Source organism: Condylura cristata, unplaced genomic scaffold, assembly GCF_000260355.1.
Source record: "Condylura cristata isolate star-nosed mole 26May11 unplaced genomic scaffold, ConCri1.0 scaffold00013, whole genome shotgun sequence".
Lineage (NCBI taxonomy): Eukaryota > Metazoa > Chordata > Mammalia > Eulipotyphla > Talpidae > Condylura > Condylura cristata.
Genome location: NW_004567114.1, coordinates 34853054 through 34872168, shown reverse-complemented (window position 1 = coordinate 34872168; position 19115 = coordinate 34853054). Strand labels below are relative to the sequence as shown.

Below are 19115 nucleotides of genomic sequence, written 5' to 3'. Positions count from 1 at the left end.
GATAATATATTTAGAGTAAGCAGTAACTGGTACATAGGTAAAGGTCTAACAAATCTAAGCAGATTTTACTGTCTCTACCCCTCTGGTCACTTGGCTCCATTCATTCTTGAATTGTCTAACTACAGTAGTTATTAAGGCATGCCATGCACTTTACACATGCTTTTGCATCCAGGTTTTTCCTTAATTCTCACCTGATTCTCCAGACTAGGTTAGAGTTCCAATCCTGTTTCCTTAATTACTTGTACTTCTTCATAGAACTTTGTAAACATTATTTTTTAAAGTAATATCTTTATTGAAATATAATTCAGAAACAAGTTCAGTGGTATAGTACTTTATATAGCAGTTCAGTGCTTTTCAAGTCATGAGAATACCACTTGCTGTCATGAAGATACCAAAATACTGTCACTCCACATTTCCCACCTTTCCTAGTTCTGGCAGTAAGTCTGTATTCTCTGATCGTTCTGATCATTTTATATAAATGGAGTGATACATTATGTGCTCTCTTGTGTCTGGCTTCTTTCAGTTAGTGTGTTTAAAGGGTCATCCATGTTGTATCTGTACTTCATTTCTGTATGACTAAATAGCATTCCTTTTTGTGCATGTGTCAATTGATGTACACTTAGGTAGCTTCCGCTCTTTGGCTGTTACTAATATTGCTGTTCTGATCATTCCTGTGCACGTTTTTATGGTGGAAATTTTCATTTCTCTTGAATACATACCTAGAATGGAATTGATAGATTATGTGCTAACAGTTGGTCTACCATTTATGGGGAAACTGCCAAACTTTTTCCCAAAGCAGCTACACATTGAACACCAGTATATGAGAATTTCCATTTATTCCTATTCTTGCTAAAGTTTATTATCTTTTTTTATTGTTGCCAGCCTTTTGGGTGTAAAGTGACATTTCACTTGTTTTTGATTTGCATTTCCTTTGTGGTTAATGATGCTGGGTATCTTTTCATGTATTGATTAGCCCATAGTATGTATTTTTAGAGAATTGTATATTTAATTCCTTTCCCTGTTTTTAAAAATTGGGTTATTGATTTATTACTGACAAGAATTTATTACAAAGTTTAGATACATAATCTTTATCAGAAATGATTTGCAGTATTTTCTTCCATTCTTGATGCTTACAGTTGAGTTTTTAATTTTAGTGGGATCTATTTTTCTTCCATTGCTTGTACTTTTTGTGTCATATCTAAGAAGTTGTTGCCTTCTCCAAGAAAATTTATACCTTTGTTTCTTCTAGATGTTTTATAGTTTTCACTTTTACATGTTATACAACTGTTTTCCTGGCTTTCTTTTGGACTGTCAGCACTAGGAGGACTGGAATGATGTTTGTCTTATTCATTTGTCCTTTGGGCCTAATTTTAGGCTTGGCAAACATTAAGTAGTCAATAATAATTGTTAGTGATTTTGAAAAGATAGAGTTTAAGAAGCTATTATCAAAAGGTATTAAATATTTGAAAGATTTAGGGAGACTTTCTGTAGTAATGAATTTTTAACACCTACCTTTAGACACTTTTAGGTTTTAAGTAAGGAACTGAAGTGTTGCATTTTATAGTGTTGCCAGTTGAATTACTATGCAGATGAGATGTAAGAGACTTGAAGTTAGTGTATTTATTATGATTACCCTCTTAAATTTTTAGAACTTGTCTGTTTAGCTTTACAAAATTGGACTTTTTAGTTGAGTGTTTAATGCATTAACTGTTAAACTTGGAGGCTTTTGTTTATGACTTTGTTCTCCATCACCGATTCTTAAGTAAAGCAAAGAGAAAGTCCCATATTTCTAAACTTCTAAATTTCTATGTTTTTTTTGATAAACATAAGTTTCATGCCACTTTTTGGGAATCTGATACCACCCCTATAATAGTGAAAGACAGAGACTATGTTCTGATTATTTCCATCAGTAAAGAATATTTTTAGGCATTTTCTATTATAGTTTTTGTTATCCTATTCTATAATACTAGTTAGGGTGATATATGAAATGAAGACTTTGACATTTATTAAATTTAACTACTGTCATTTCCCTTCAAAAATATGTCAAGAGAACAGAGTCTCTGTAGAAATTAGTGAGTGAAGTGGGGTTTGACTGAAATTAATGATTAGTTTTAGATGATCTGTTCAATTAAGCTTTTTTACCCCCTTTGGCCTTTTAGTAGGTTCCAAATACATAAAGCAGAATTTTCTTGTGTTTATATTTTATTTTGTTAAATTTGTTTTAAAAATAATTTATTGCTTACAGTGTACATGTATCATAATAATTACTGCACAATGATGTGGTTATAAAATCATTATCATTGTTAAAGCTCTATTTTCATTCCTTCTGATTTTTACCTTGAACTGATTTAAATTGACTATGTTGAATAAAATGTTGATATAAATAAGTAAAATATTTATGTTACCATGACTGACAAAGTGCCACGTTTTAGTTCTACCACAACCAAATACAAATAATCCATTAAAAAAATCCTGTTATCTTTCAAAAAAAAAAACTTGCCACATTTTAAACCTGTGTGGTCTTGTTGTAGAATAGTTAAGTGTTTTATTAAATGAACTTTACATTTGAGCCTAAGGCCTACCTAACTCTGTGTTGCATGTATATAATAGTCTTTCTCTTTTCCAAGTCAGTCATTTAAAAAACAAGTAGAGTTTATATTCTGTTTGAAGGTAAACCATGAAGGTGAATTAATTATATGATCACCAAACTCGTAAAAACAGTTGCTTAGTATTTTGGACTTCATAATTCAGAAAATGGAATCAGAAAAACCGTATTGGAGAATCAACTTGTTTTCTGAGACTCAACAATACCAGAATACCCACAGCAACCAGGTGTTAGGTTTATGTTGCAACTTGTCTTCATCAGTTTCTACTTTTATTAAATGTTTGTGAAACACATGACTTTCTCTAGAATTGCAGTGTCTATAATATTCATAGGTTTCTACTTTAGTTATTTCTATACAGCATCCTTTTGAAAATTACATGATGTCAAATTTAGCATCCAGTGTATGTATTTTAGTTTTCAAATTATGCAAGGAAATAATAAGCTGCTTTTGTGCTTAAAAACAGACCATATTTAATTCTCAGTAAATGGAACCTTTCTGGATTAGTGTTTTTCAAATAGCTAAAAATTTTGTGTAAAGTAGGAAGAAAATCTAGCATCTGCATTAGGGTCATTTTTCCTATATCTTATTAGCTAATTCCAAGATTATTTAATAGGTACCCGCCCATTTCATTTGACTGCAACCTTTGCACTCATGAAAGTAAGACTGATTGTTTGGGATTGCTATATATGTGTGCTTTGGCACTGCATGAAGGCATCCTTAATAATATTGTCATTGTCTTTTTAAACAGCTTGCAATTATGACTACAAATAAAAGTGTGCTATAGGAGGGCAGGGTAGATAATGGTTCTTTTTTTGGCCCCTACTGTTTAACAAAGCTGTTTTGTGCTGTGAGCCTTTGTGTTCCTTGGACTACCTACTCTATTTTCTGTATATTGTTAGTTAACTAACATGTTTGCATATTTGTCACTATAGCTTTGACATGTCTGCTGTTGACACTGAATTCTTTTCATAGAGGCAAGTAAACCAAAAGTTGTGGAAGGAACTTCTATTGATATTTACCCCCACTGAATGTTTAAATATTTAAATTATTTTGTGATTCTTGTTCTCAAAGTGTTTACTTCTGTCTGGTTTATAAATTTGGGAATGGCCTTTGGTTTTAATTCTTTTCCTTTCTTAATGTGAAGTAATACTACCTTCATCATTTCTTTTTTAAGCAGGGTGTTCTTATGGAAACAGATTGCTGACTGTTTTAGATTGCTGAGAGATTCTATATTGACCATAAAGGGAAATGTTACTTGTGTCATAACTTTAATAATTTTAAATAGCTTTCTCTCTTTATTGACCCTTAAAAGACTACCTTGGTAATAAGTGTGGTGTGGTGTGGTATGGTGTAGAGGGGTGTGATCCTATATCTCTGAATTATACATAGTTTTGTAAACCAGTGTTTTTGAATGAGAGGGGACCAACACTTTAATGGCCTTGATGGTAGTGTCATATGATTGTTAGTACTTACTCTTATTTTACTAGCTGAGAAATGGAAGGTCAGAAAAAACTTATATTTTGCATTTGAAGTGACTTATTCTTATGGCCACCTTGTCTTTTGGGGAGATGCATTAGATGGTATAAAATATTGAACATGTTATGTCTTTTGCAGCAACTTGGATGGAGCTAGAAAAGATCATGCTTAGTGAGATAAGCCAGAAAGAGAAAGAAAAATACTGCATGGTTTCGCTCATAGCAGGAGTATAATAGACCAGGCGAGAAAATAATAAGAATAATGAACAGCCATATACCAGAGACATTTTGTGGGGGTGGAGTGGGGAATGGGATCAAAAACAGGGGGTGGGGTGGGGGGTGGGGAGGGAAGTGCACCGGACTATGGTGATGGCACAGGGGTGCCTTGGTGATGGGAAACCCGGTGATGGGAAACCTGTGGGGATTACAATTGAGATTAAAAAAAAAAAAAAGTACAATATGATGTAAAAATAAACTGTTATATTATAAAAAAATATTGAACATGTTAGATCATAATCTGATACCTATATAGCAGTAGGTGGATATACAAGTAGGAGCAAGAATAACTTCTCTTTGATTTCTGATGGACTTGATCAATACCAGTCTTACCTTTAAAGGGATTTTAACAGGAATTTTAAAATTTGATTTTCACATTAAAGTTTCCTATATTGGGTTGTTGTCCTTGCTTTCCAGTGATGAAACTGCTTTGAAGGTTTGAAGTATTTTGCTTTTGACATTGTACCCTAAATATTGAGTGTTGTTAAATGTGAAGTTCAGGTTTTCAGAAGTAACTATAAACAATCTAGTCATTTGGATCAAGATATTTCAGGCAAGTGTTACAAGGCTATCCCAGTGTGAAATGGATACCTGACTGTGGATCCTCACCTGTGCGCTTAACAGGGATTTGTAGTGAAACTTAAATGCAGGCACACATACAAGGGTTAATAAAGGGTTTATTTACAAAAGAGGGGAAATGAAGAAATAGAGGTAAATTTGTGCATGTGTCTTATCAATTCCACTGAGCTGGAACCCCAGTTGTGCGCTGAAAGCAGGTGAAAAACCAAGGCCCCCATTTCCCCTCTAGGGCCCCCCTCAGTTCCCAGCAGTCTCCCTTCAGTGAGGATGACATTATGGCATTTATACAGTGTCTTGTATCTCTTTGGTCTGGAATGGGATTGGGGCCATAAAACCTATTTGTGGAGTTTGTTCAGGACATCCTTTCTCCCCAACACAGTTATTAGCAGTGTCTCTTTAAATGAAGATGTTGAGCCAAGCAATCTTTAAATGCTCCAAAATGATTATACTTTTAAATCCTGAGGAGTCATGGGCCAATGGACTTAAATGAGAAAAAATTAGGTATTTGTTTTCACTAACCTCTAACTGATCATTTCCTTCAAACCATAGCACACTAGCACCCTTTGTCTTTGTCATCATAGGTTTCTTTTTTATCACAATGCAGTTGTTACAGCTATTTTGAATATATCAATGTGTGTCTTATTTTAGAAATTATAGTAATTAATAGATTTAGCATTAGGACTTACTTTATATATTAAAAAGGAAAAGTATACTTAATATTTTGAGTTTTTAAATATTTTGAAAACAGTATTTTAATGTGATTAGTTTTCTTTGTATATTTTTGCTTTAAAGATATTTTGAGAAAAAGACTGACAAATGGTTATCCACACACTGCCAAGAGTTATGGCACAAAAAAAGATTAAATACCCCTGAACTGCATGTTCTCTCCAGTGACTGTAAAATTGTCCCAAGTTGATTTTGGTTGATGTGAAAGAACTTTCTACACATTGCTTTATTGGGGGTCAGAGAAGGGTGGGATTATTATGAATGAGGGAGTTACTTCTATATAGTTCTCTTAGGTTTCCAAATTGATAGACAGTGATTATGTAATTTTCCAATGATGCTGATCAGGATAGATAGATAGGTAGGATAGATGCAGAATTGGTGGTGATAGAAATAAATTTATGATTCTCTCTATTTTGAATATCCTTTTTGCAGTATTAAGTTCTTAAGTAGTTTCATTTGAGGGGTGTAGGAAAAGACTTCTTAAGGTTATCTGTTGTTGATTTTCCAAGCAGGAGAACTAGCTTACCAAGAACAAGATAACCCACACAACACGTGTACAACATAAGGTATTTCTGGAAGGCTCTTACCCTAAGAAAAATTTAGGGTATTTGCTGCTGAGTTTTATGTTGCATTTTTTTCTTTTTGCTGGCAACTCTTAATACTTTATGTATTAATTGGTTATGAGAAGGAAATGACAACAGATTTTTCATATTAGTAAGAATTTGGAATACACAAAACACTTGCTTATTTGAAACACAAAGACTGCTCTAGTTCTGTCCTGCAGTGAGTCTTTTATTCCATTTGTAATGCATTTATCTTTAGATTGGGTAGGGTAGGATTTGCATTCCTGAAGTTACAATGAGTTTCCAGATCTTTATCAGTCATTATTAGGAGTGACTGTTTTTAATAGTGATAATGAAGTAGCTTTTCCCAGGAGGAGACTTAGTCACTGGCAGAATTATCAGAACCCTGAAATAGTTTGGGAAAACTCAGGATGGAAAAAACAAGCCATTTCAAAAAAAAAAAACAAAAACAGCCCTTAAGCTTTTTTAGGGGAGAGTGAGATGGATCGAGGTGGCCAGAAACCAGATGAATATCCCTGTAGTCTGCTAGTTATCTAGAAACAAGAAGAGCATATTTACCTGAAATATGCTGGTGTGAATGTGACATGATATTTGAGTATGTTGAGAATTAATTGATCAGCAGCCACTAATTTGGAAATATGTTTTTTGTGTACATTGGCAAAATTTAATTTGACTTTGAGAAAAAAAAGATCTTTGGTTAGGAGCTTGTTGTTTTGCCCATTTGAGAGGAAAATTTGAGTAGTTTTTTTTTTTTAAAAGATTTATTTATTTATGCATACAGAACTGGGGAATAGCCAAAGGTACGGTGGCGGTGAGAGGATTCACCAGAGAAAGAGTGGGGAGCAGAACAGGCAGATAAATGAAGGACACTGCTGAAGAGGAGCAGCGGGAGGGTTGGGGAGGTCTGCCACACCATGTTGTCACCTCCAGGGCCGGGGGTCGAACTCGCACTGAAGCTACTGTGGCTGGCTTGCAGTGCTGCGTCCTAACCAGTTGTGCCACCAGGGAGGGCCCTGAGTAGCTTTTTATTCTGAGTTCATATTTTACTGGCATTAGGGGTATGTGTGTCAGGAATGTTAAGATTCTACAGACCCATTACCATTGTAGATTTACTAGTTAATAATGAAGACAAATAAATCTTTTACATACTTAAAACTTAAGGTAAGAATTATTGACCATACCTTCAGGTATATCTGTCCCACTTCAATTTTAAATGTAAAGGAGATATTTTTAGTTTAGAAAATTTTCATGGCTGACTCCCCTGCCAGCACAACAACCATAAGGCCTTGTTTCATTTTCCTTAAATCCAGATGTTTCTATACCAAGCCCAAAGAAAAATCACTCTTAAGAAAGTAAGTGGAAACGTGTAGCTACCCAAGCTGAACTACATCTGTCTACAGATTGGCTCTGTGCTGAGCACATTCCTTCTTAAATACCCTGTGATCACCATCACCATGTCATCATTCAATCTGCGGGTGAACAGAGGATGTAAACTGTGTTTATTTTCAGCCTCTGAGATGAGGGCTAGTGCAGAGAAAGTAGACTGATGCAGAGATTCCTGGTCAACTATTTTCCCACCCCAAAGGTAGGATGTAGCTTACATCCTATGGTGACAAGCAAGTTTGATAAAAAATCACATTAATGTAATTATTTGTTCTATATGCAGCCATGTAATTTTTATAACAGTCTATTTTTACATCATTTTGTACATTTTTTTTCCATCTCAATTGTAATCCCCTCAGGTTTCCCATCACCAAGTCACCCGTGTGCCATCACCATAATCCCGTGCACTCCCCCCCCCCCCGTTTTTGATCACATTCCCCACTCCACCCCCACAAAATGTCTCTGGTATATGGTTGTTCATTATTCTTGTTATTTTCTCACCTGGTCCATTATACTCCTGCTATGAGTGAAACCATCCAATATTTTTCTTTCTCTTTCTGGCAGCCATATAATTTTTTAACATTCCTGTGCAAAGGAAACTATATGCTTATACTGGGAGTATTGCTATCTCATAGATACAATCAATGTGTGAGAAATAGAAGAAGTAGGAAATAAAATTCTGTCTTAGTTAATACTGCTTTTTTTTTTTTCATTGTTTGTGGGCATATGGGCCTGGTTTTTCTGGAAGTGGCTGTAGCAACATGGGGACATGGAATAATGGTGTGTGCACCTTGTCCAGATTTGCTTTCCAGAATTTCCAACACTTCAAATATTCTATTAACTTCTTATTTCCTGAAGATGTGCTCACCTCTGGACTGATTGTCCACTGTTTTTTGTGCACAGTTTTTATCCTGAGACTTTTACCAACATCTTGGTGGCCATGGTGGTAGGGGACTGTTGTTTGCCTCTCACCATTGGATTTCTTGTTTTCTAGTTTTAGTAGTTGTTTTTAATTCATGCATTATTTTGGCAGAACATATTTTCAGTAGCTGCCTTAGAAAGGCTCATGGTGTTACAGGGCAGGGAGAGGGGCACCACCAAACCCCAAAACCTGTCTGCTCTAAATAGGTTCTGCCATCTGTCACATCAAGACAAGACATAAGGGCTTTAATGGAAAGGAACTTTAATACATTAAATTAGTGTGCAGTACAGAAAAGACAAAGAATATAGTTTTTAATATCAAACACCCAAAGTTACCCATCCCCTTGTGGGTAAAAGTCTACCCAAAAGCGATTGGCCTAAAGCAAGGCCTGACACTCCACCACAAGCCTAAAGCACCTTCTGGCTGAGACCCATGTAAAAGGGTCAGAAATGGCCAGACAAATCTGGGAGGAAAAGAGCAAAATCAAAATCAAGGTAAATGCTGCCACAGTGAAACTCCCCATGGGTCTCTCACCCACATCTGTTTCAACCAGTCCAGAACCAAGAAGCAAATGCAGTTTCTTCACGCCTCTCTGCTCCATGTGGCTCCCTCAGGTCACTTTCTGCTTCCTTCTTCTCCAGACTCCTCTCCAGATTCCACTCTTCTCTGCTCAGCTCCACCCTCCTTCTGGGTGGGGCAGGGAACCTGGAACTTCCCCCATTCCTGGGGACCACCCTGTTACAATGGAAATTAAACTTGGAGAACTTGGAGGGTTGAAAGTTTTCCTTTGATATTTTAAAGGAATGGGTTTCATTGTTTTTTAAGTTCTTTCATGCTTGCTATATGTTCTTGAAGCCCAGGTCCATAGCTTCTTGATTTTGTTCAGTTCTTTTTGTGTTTGATCTCAGTGTTAGTAATGTCTCTTTCTCTTTTTTAAGATTTATTTATTTTTGCATACAGAACTGGAGTACAGGTCACAGAGACAGAGCAGAATAGACAGATTGAGAAGTATACTGCTGAGGAGAGCAGTGTGTGAGACAGGAGAGATCTGCTGCACCATGTGGGTCCCCATCTCTGGGCAGGGATCGAACTCAAGCTGAAGGGACTGTGGCTTGCTTTGTGGGGCTGTGGCTTGCTTCATAATGCTGTGCTTTAACCTGTTGCGCCACCAGGGAAGGCCCTGTGAAGTCTCTTAATGTTTGTCAAGTACTCACCTTTGTGCTGATTACCTGATGAACTGTTCTAGCTGGAAAGTGTTTTGTTGATGATTTTTTTACCTCCTCCTACCACCCTTTTCTCCTGAACACTTGTTATTCAGATATTGGGTCTCTTGGACTGATCTTATTATGCTGCCCTATGAAATAATTTTTGTGCTACTCTTACCTTTTAAGTATATTTTTCTAAAAATTTGTAATATTTTCTTTTTATATTCCTGAAAACATTAATGGTGTGCTTCCACCTAGAGTTTTCTTCTGCTTGCTTAGTCTTTATCAGGACTGGCTACATAACTTGTAGGACCAAGTATAGAGTAAAAAGGTGGTGCTTTGTCCAACATTTATTGAAGAAATCCAAGGTACCAACAATAGAACATTAAACCTAACAGAGTGCTTTTATAAGTGCAGGGTAACTGCTGAGATCATATGTTTTGAAGTGTTCTATCTTCCAACTTACCTTTTCTCTTTCCATGTCTCTTTTTTTGCTAGCTAAATTCTTGAATATTTGCCAACATTTAATTGTAAGATCCTACAAAGCTTGTTGGAAGCTTTGTAGGTACATAAGTAAAGCACATCAATTCTGTATGTGAATGTAGGATGATTAGGCTGGACAAATTTAGTTTGGGAATTTGTTAAGCACTTTGTTTTTTCTCTTACACTAATTGCTGGTCTTATCTCCCATTAGGAGAGAAACTTCTTCCCTAATCTCCTTTTCCTTGAAGTGAAAACTTTTGGGAAGGGTATTGGTATAGAGGACCCAGCGTCAGTGGTTTGTATAGCACAGAGGTAGTAATTTTAAGTTTCCAGGAATTTTGTGATCCATTTACTTAAATAAAGTAAAGATTATACAAAAATATAATTGTTACACTAAAAATCAAGTTATAAATACAAAAAACTCCCATTTCCTAATTTTATATTACATTTTGCTCTATTATGGATACTCTTGAAATCATTTACAACTATTATGTTTATATGGTGGACATGCTGTATAATAATGTTACTGTGTATCTCTTCTGTATTCTGTGTTGAGTGACATCGTTTGGTCACTTGAAGCAGCCATGGTAAGAGTAGTTACATCACAGGAATTAGTAATACTTGAATAACTATCCTAACTATCCTTACTAAATCCCCTGCCAACCAGATGTTTAACATTTATTTACCAACATACTATGAATTAGGTTCTAGTATACATGTTAATAAACTAAACTGTGCTTACTTTACATGATTATCCCCCTTGCCCATATAACCCTCTGTTTAAACTAACTTTAGATTATAGTCAGCTTTTTGAAAGTATAAAGGAAGGCCATTTGCCTAAAAGAGTGAGAGAGGGGATCTGGGGATTGGATTTCAGAATGATTTGTTGTAGTCTTTGCATTTTATCCCTGCTAAGCTTTTTTTTTTTTTTTTTTTTGGGTAAGAGTTCCCTGATGCTTAACTTAGGATTCAATTTTATTGGTTGCATCCATTACCTTTTATCCATTTTCTAATCTGCAAAAATCTGTGGTTGTAATCTCCAGTACTCTTCATTTCTGTGGATTTTATCTTTAAAGAAGTCTGTGTTGTTTGGGGAAGGATCAACAAATAGCATCCTAGATGATACTTGATAGGTGGTACCCTAAAGTCTGGGATTTAACTCTTAAAAAGATAAAAATCTCAACAATTTAAGGGTATTTTACATAGGCTTATACTATCAATTGTAGGTTTGTAAGTCCTGTCTAAAGGTGGTCAGGGAAAAATTCTATTGATTCTATAATCTTTTTGATATCCATAAAGGAGAAGTAAGTATCTATAAGTAAATTTTGAATCGAATGATCTGTTTATATATTGAAATATGGGGAAATAAGGAAACATACCATGCAGTTTCACGTAGTTTGGTCTTGAGAATTGAAACATTAGTACCCACTTTCCCCAGATTCTATATCAATTCCAGTTACCTTTCAGTCAGTGAATCTGATGACCCGGTCAACTCATCTGCTCTGCTCTCCTGTCTAGTGAGTCTTCAAATCACATGACTGTCTTATTTTTAACCTCTTCTATTTAAATTCATTGCCCTCTACTCCAGTTAGATTTGAAATGATTGGTTGGTTAGACTTTTATTAACTGTAATTTCATACAAGGCAACGTCATAATCCTCCAAGTTTTTCTTTATTTATTGATGGTTATTCTTTAGTTAAGGACAGGGTAGAAAGATCATAGACTGGCAACTTAAATAGAAGAAGAAAGTGCTATGATCCCTCAGAAGAAGAATATGGACCCCCATATGCACTTAAGTATAAAGCAAGAGTATTAAAAACAATAAGATGTTTGTAGATATCTACAGAAGTAGGTATGTGGATAAACTAAGCAAAACCAAAAGCCCAGAAATAAATACATTTGCATATCAGCATCTAATGATGAAACACCTGTGGCCATAAATTGGGAAAATGACAGTCTTAATAAATGGTGTGAAGAAGACCTTCCTGGTAATGCAACAGGTTAAAAGCACACTAAGAAGCTCTCTGCAGCCACTGAAGCATGAGTTCGATCCCCAGCGAGGGAGTTGACTCACATGGTGTGGCAGAACTCTCCTGGCCCACCTGCTGCTCCCCTCAGCAGTGTATTTCCGTCAATCTGCCTGCCTGTTCTGAACCTACTCTTTCTGTGGTGAAATCTCTCACTGCACACTTCTGGCCTGTACCCCAGTTCTTGTATGCATAAATAAAAAAATCTTTAAAAAAGTGGTGCTGAGAAAATTGGAAAACCACACATAAAAGAATGAAGTTTGATTACTTGCTAACTAACACCACAGACAAGAATGTATAAAACACTTGAAGTAATAAAATACATAAAAGTAAACATTGATGATATATTCCATTATATCAGCAGTATATTTGTGTTCTTCGCAAATATACAGAAGACTCATTCCATATTAGCCAGGGAACTAATAAACTATTGGAATTACCTGAAGTTAAAAAATTCCTATATAACAAAAGGAAATACAAGATGTACAAATAGGCAACCTTATAAATGGAAACTGTATTTACACAGTACATAGTTGATAAGGGATTAATTGCCAAGATATGTTTTTCAAAAATTGATACAGTTCATCAGAAGAAAAAATACAAGACAACAGATATGCTGTTTGGAAGACAAAAGACGTGTGAAAGACTATTGATAATTACTCCTAATAAGAGAAATGCAGATTAAAAACCATAATTAGGTATCTCATATCTGTGAGAATCGCACATATTAAAAAGACACCCACAGCAAAAAGCAGGACCTTACTCTCTTAGGTCTGGAATTAGCTGCTTATAGTGAATGGGATATGCACAGAGAATTTATGAATTGCACTTTGCTGATTAACATGTTGTGTTTGAAATTTTCAGGTAAATCACCCTTTTCTAAATAAAATAGTAAATAAATACATAGTTAATCCATTAAGAGTAGTAATTTGCAAGATATCAGTGAGGATGTTTTGCTCGTTTGAGGAAAGCCGACAACATAGGCAAGAGTGATTAGTATTGTCAAATGCAGTGGCTTAAGAAAAGTAAGACAGTAGTTAGTGGTAAGAGCAAGGCTAATTAATACAACTTTTTTGCTTTTTATATTTAGTGAGTTATCAAAAAATGGATTATCGTTATCAGAAACACCTTGTCATATAGTAACACAGGAATCATGATAATATCCACAAATGACTTAAAATGATGAGGGCTTTATATATTTCACTACTGCCTAAAGTTGGTATACACGACCTTTTGTTGAGCCAACTTAGAACATTTCTAACTGGTCCCAATGCTTAGCTAAGTGCCAAGGCCCATTTTTTTTGATATATGCCCAGGAGTAGCTGGGCACTTAGAATATATACCCATGTGGTAGTTTTTTTTAATATATTTGGGTCTTTCCTCTGATGTTTAACTTGATAGTGTACCAAATAATTTTTGATTTGATTATTTAGCTTGGAAACTCCAGATAAGATGTAGTTTGGAAATGACAGATTTTTCTGTTTTTCCTTTGAATATTTTAATCTTTTGGGGAATATGATGGTTGGTATCTTTGTTTCATTTCTGGGTCTAGGATGAGAATGTTTCTAATATTTTGTCATTGTTTATGCTATTTTCTATAATAGGTTTTGATAGGTTCCTTTTATTAAGCTGAAGTTATTGTCTATCACTAGTTTGCTAATTTTTTAAAAAATCTGAATAGTTACTGAATATTATGTCCTAATAAGAATTTATAAAGATATGGTACCTTTTCTTTGAACTGTTGATGCTTCAAGAACATTGGTCTTGGTTGATGCCTAGCTACTTTAATTTTTTTCTTTCCATTCAGACTGTTGGTCATGCATACACAAACACATTTGTTTTGTGTGTGACCAGTCCAAAAAGCAATCTGAGAACCACTATTCTGGAAAATCTGTAGTGCTAGGTTCAGCAGTGATATACAGTGCTGCATGTTAAAATATAGCCCAGCATGTTTCTGTTCTTCAGTCTTATTCCCCTAATTTTTTTCCTGAAAGCTAAACAACTTAAGCACCTTATTCACAAGACAAGAAACACACTCCTCTACATGTTTATAAATACACTGTATAGTTACTACTTTTCCTCCCATATTATTCCTGATTGAAAAAAAAAAAACAAAGCTATAGAAAGCTTTTAATTTTCAATAAAGGGGCGTCTTATCTGTTTATAGGCTCCTCATCACTGTAATAGCAAGTAGCCATGAGACAGTTCATTCTTTAAGTGGGGCAGGATGGTTGGTCCATTTGTTTTCAGATGAAGGAACCCAAGGCATTGGGCCTGCCCAAGGTGGGCCTAAACATCTCCAGTGTGAGTAAGACACAGCTGAGTTTGTAAAGGAAATAAAGTCCATTCACATTACAAATTAATTCAAAACAAATCCAGATAGGCTTTACATTCTGCCTGAGAATAATCAAATAGCTTCCTAGTAAGACTTACTAAATCCCATGCCCAACCCTTCATTCTCCCAAGTCTTTGCATCCATATTAAACACAATTGGTAGAGAAGGTCTGGGAAACTTGGGAATCAAATGAGGCAATAGTAAAAAGTGATTTTTAGATTTGAATCAAACTGTCTAGATAGGGGCCATAGGCTGTCTTTTGTTTAAATTTGTTGTGGTTAGATTTTGAAGTGCCTTTTCTTACTCTTACTATAGAACACTGTTATTTAGGACCTAAATGTTAGAGATTTTTCTTAAAACTGTGCTTATATCTGGCCCTCCTTGGTGATGCAGAGAGTTAAAACACAGCACTGAGAGCAAAAGCCACTTAGATCCCTGCCCCGGAGGTGAACCACATGGCTGGGCAGACCTTTCTTGGCCCACCTGCTGTTCCCCTCAGCAGTGTACTTCATCAGCCTGCCTGTTCTGCTTCCTACTGTGTCTCTGGTGGATCTTCTCACCACCCCTGCACCTCTGGCCTGTATCCCAGTTCTGTATGCATAAATAAATAAATAAATCTTAAAAGAACAACTGTGCTTATATATCTAAGATCTAAGGTAAGGGTTGATGGGGAGAGAGGAATAGATCAGTTTTTGAGATATGATGCCTGAAGTCTAATCACTTTAAATATAATCTACATGGCAAAAATAGGACTAGTTTTCAAGTATCTAGTAAGTATAGAGGATTACCTAATTTTTAAGTTTATGAATAGAATTGAAGAGTTTTTAAAAAATCAAAGTATAATTCATTTGGACTAGTCAAGTAATTTTCTTTATGGATATTAATGACCAGAAAAATTGTGCAAGTTTAGTGTTAAGAAAAACAGGAAAATTTGAGGTGCAGCATAGAAAAACTCATAAAAAAAACTTTGAGGACATTTTGAGAACATTTTAGAATTCCTACAACTGTTGGTATGATTTTTATCAATAAGAACTGTTTGTTAACATAGTGTTTTCAGCTGGGAAGCAGTGAACAAAAACTAAGTTTGTTAGTGCTGTTGTAGCTTTGCAATTGTACTTTTAGGATAGGTGGAGAGCCCCTTTTTAGAAGATGACATTTGAGCAGAAATAAAGCCCAAGAGGTGAATATTAGAGAGAAGAAGCAGAGGAAGTACAACAGCAAGTATAAAAACTCTGCAGTGGGATTGTGCTTTGTGTGTTAGAGAAAGAGCAAGAAGGCTAGTTAGAAGCAAAGAGAGACAAGTAGGCAGTGAGAAATAGTGCAGAGTCCATCTGAGGAAGGAAGCCATTGAAGGGTGTGGCACAGTAAATGATCTGATAGAACTTCCTTTTTTCCTTACAGGATTACTCTGGCTGTTGAGTTTGCAAGTAGACAAGATGGGGAGTTAGAGTAGATTTGAGAGACCAGAGGAATAATACAGGTAAGTAAAGATGGTGGTTTAGAACCATAGTAGTAGTAGTAGAAAAGATGATTAGTGGTAGTTGGATTCTGACTGTATTTGTAAGGTAGAACCAGTGGTATTTGCTGCTAGGGTTGGGGGGAGGAAAAGGCCAAGAATAACTGAAGGTTTTTTGACTTCAACTGGAAAAAAGGGTTTTTTGTTTACTGAAATGAGAATGATTTAGGGAGAGTGATGGTGGAAAGTGCACTGGAAATCAGGATTTTGATTTAAACATGTCTGATTTGAGACTGTTATTATCCAAGTGGAGATTTTTATTAAATTTCAAACCTGAAGTCCTGGAGAATTTTGGGCTGACCACTTGGTGCAGCATGTAGATTGTATTCAAAGTGATTAGACTTGGGCAGAGGGGTGCTTGAGGTACCAGTTCCCAAACTGAGGAGCCGTGGAGGTATTTCAAGCAACTCACAAGGATTGCTAGAGGATATTAAAGAATTTTCAGTATACATGGTGTATGTGTTGGACTTAGGCTTTTAAAAATATATCTGAAATGTGTGTATTTTAGATGCAGTTTTATATGTGCACCTTGCGTTTCTTACAGGAGAACACATACATATCTCCTTGTCCTCCTCAGTCTTTCTCTTAACCTCAGAATCCTCATGGTGTTTATTGATGGCCACTGGCTTTTAACAGTATTTTTTTTTAAAGATTTATTTATTTATGCATACAGAACTGGGGTACAGGCCAGAGGTGAAAGGGTGGTGAGAGGATTCACCAGAGACAGAGTGGAGAGCAGAACAGGCTGACACAGGAAGTCCACTGCTGAGGGGAGCAGCGGACGGGTCAGGAGAGGTCTGCCGCGTCATGTGGTCACCTCCAGGGCAGACGGGGATCAAACTCATGTGGAAGTGGCTTTAGCTTCTTAGTTCTGTGCTTTAACCTGCTGCACCACCAGGGAGGGCCCTTTTTAACAGTATTTTATGATATTGATTTATCTGCTATATAAATGTCTAGTATTTGTTTTTCTTGTTCTGTACTTCACACAATCTCTCAGACTCCCTCCATTTTGTTGAAAATGATTGTTACATCCTTTCTTATGACTACTACTCTATAGTGTGATTATACCATACCGTCCTGAACCAGTGGTCTACTGGTAGACATTTTAGTGTGCTGCTAAGTCCTAACTATTGTAAACAGTGCTGCTATGAATACTGTAGAACATAAAGTTCTTTGTGTTGATAGTTTCATACTCTTTGGAAAGCTGACCAAAAGTGGGATTGTTTACTGTGTTGTGTTGTGTCCATTTTTAGTTTTTTAAGGTAAATACAGATTGCTTTCTATAATGGTAGCACCAGTTTACATTTTCACCAACCATGTAATAGGATTCCTGTTTTTCCTTATCCTCCTCAGCACTTTCTGGACATGTTTTTTAATATGTGCTGTTTTCACAGGCATACAGTAGATAATACCTCACTGTTTTTAATCTCCTCTCTTATGGGAAATGATGATGAACTTTTTTTATATATCTTATTTGTCTTCTGATAAGTTAGGCTCCTTTAAGGAGAAGCTTAGAAACAAAATTTAAAACCATGTTTGTTCTGCCTTTAGTAGTGACAGGTAGGGAGGAGAGACAAACTTTCTATTTTGAGTGAATACTTTAGTTCTTGAGGAGAGGTATTGTAATCAATTGTGAATCAAAAACTTCATCAAGATTCATCATAGCTTGGCTCAAATTCTTCTTAAATTCTTTTCTCTATATATTTTTTTTCCACATATAACCCAGACAATCAGACTTAATAATTTTGATTCAGGAACAGGAACAATGTGAATGGAGGAATTTTGATCCCAGTTTTGACTGAATAAATTGCTAACCTTATTAGCTCAGTACAGTGATAAAAGTGAGATTCTGCGTCAGTCATGGCAAGGTGGTCATTTAATGACGAATTTATGATTCCCAAACTTGTAATTCCAAGAGTAAGCCAAATACATATCACATGGTGTTTTAGACATACAGTAACAAGATTGGGTGTCTTGAAGGCTACTTCAAGTTTTATGTTAGTTGATTCTGTGAATAACTTCTCCTTCTAAAAGCTTGACTTTCTAGTCACTGTTTTGGAGAGTAACAGAATCTTTGTGTGTGGGGTTCTAAAGAAATGAGTAAGAAGTGTGATAGTGAGAGAGAATTAAAATACCTGTGTACCTTCTTTTATAAGGAGGCTTTTTAGGATTAAAGCCTTTTTCATTAAAACCAAAAAATTTGACAATTTTTTTGGTAAACTTTTTCTAGTGTTTTAAGGAGATTGCCTTTTAGCCTCTTGATCCTTCTCATTTCTTTTATTCCTAGTTCCATGTTAGGAAAAAAAAAGTTAACTTCTAGGCCCTCCCTGTTGGCGCAATAGGTTAAGACACAGCACTGCAAGCTGGCCGCAGCTGCTTCAGTGTGAGTTCAATCCCGGCCCAGAGGTGACCCACATGGCGTGGCAGACCTCTCCTGACCCGCCCGCTGCTCCCCTCAGCAGTGCACTTCATTGATCTGCCTGTTGTGTTCCACAGTCTGTCTCTGGTGAAGCCTCTCACTGCCCCTGCACCTCTAGCCTATACCCCAGTTCTGTATGAATAAATAAATAAATCTTAAAAAAAAAAAGTTAACTTCTAAATTACCTTTCTTTTTCTATTTAAATTTAGTTTTAGTATTGAAAACTTAGTAGAAATACCCCACATTTATAACCAATAGAGAATAACTTATAAAATAATCTACTAATTTTTAACCTGATTATTGGATCTTTTTTCTTTCCTTGTGTTATTTCAGTCCCTTTAGAAAGTTTTTTTGGGTATCCATAAGAGTTTTTCTAAAATTTTTGTCAGATAAACTTAGTGTTTCAGAAATGGCCCTTTATAAACACATATCAGACTCAGATTCAGATCCAAAAACACTTTGCTTTTTGTACCGCTTTCCTGTGTCACCTGATTTCTCATCCATGTTACCCATGTTTGTATCAGCATTTATCATATAAATAAGCATTCATGTTCTTTCTGTTGGGTTTTATTTAAAAAA

General features: G+C 35.7%; 1 protein-coding gene across 4 annotated transcripts in view; it reads left to right on the top strand.

The window, feature by feature from the left end:
• Window positions 1–19115, top strand: part of FBXO34 (F-box protein 34) — a 57593-nt gene that overhangs the window by 23350 nt on the left and 15128 nt on the right. For 2 of the 4 annotated variants that reach the window (XM_012724581.1, XM_012724579.1), the window contains one exon: window positions 16003–16081. The exons of the other annotated variants lie outside the window; for them this stretch is intronic. The gene's annotated coding sequence lies outside the window, so the exon portion shown is untranslated. The remainder of the gene's footprint in view (window positions 1–16002; window positions 16082–19115) is intronic. 4 annotated transcript variants of the gene reach the window in all.